The following is a 373-nucleotide window of genomic DNA, read 5'->3' as shown; positions in this document are numbered from 1 at the left end:
ATATCTTCATGGTAAATTATTGTTATATTGGTTTTGTGTTTTGATACAGTTTTCAATATATATAATTTCACTTCAATTCACTGTTTTGTTGTGGTCTCTTTACACATATTTGTATCTAAACTCGCAATTGGTTTTCTAAGCCCTCCCAAATTTCAGATTTATAATAATCTAATTACAAGGTGTAGTTTGTGATTGTTATATAATGGCGCCCGAACAGGGACCTGAAGAAAACTGATTTTTTTTGTTAGTACTATATTGTGTATGAGACTTAGCATAATATGGCCAGCCAGAAAGCTCAGGAAAGGGTTGAGACCATACCTAAATTAGATTTCGCATCTGACCCATTCACCACCCATAGAGAACCCCTTAAGGA

This window comes from Paramisgurnus dabryanus, chromosome 18 (assembly GCF_030506205.2).
Source record: "Paramisgurnus dabryanus chromosome 18, PD_genome_1.1, whole genome shotgun sequence".
Taxonomy (NCBI): domain Eukaryota; kingdom Metazoa; phylum Chordata; class Actinopteri; order Cypriniformes; family Cobitidae; genus Paramisgurnus; species Paramisgurnus dabryanus.
Note: the sequence above shows the minus strand (reverse complement) of the source record.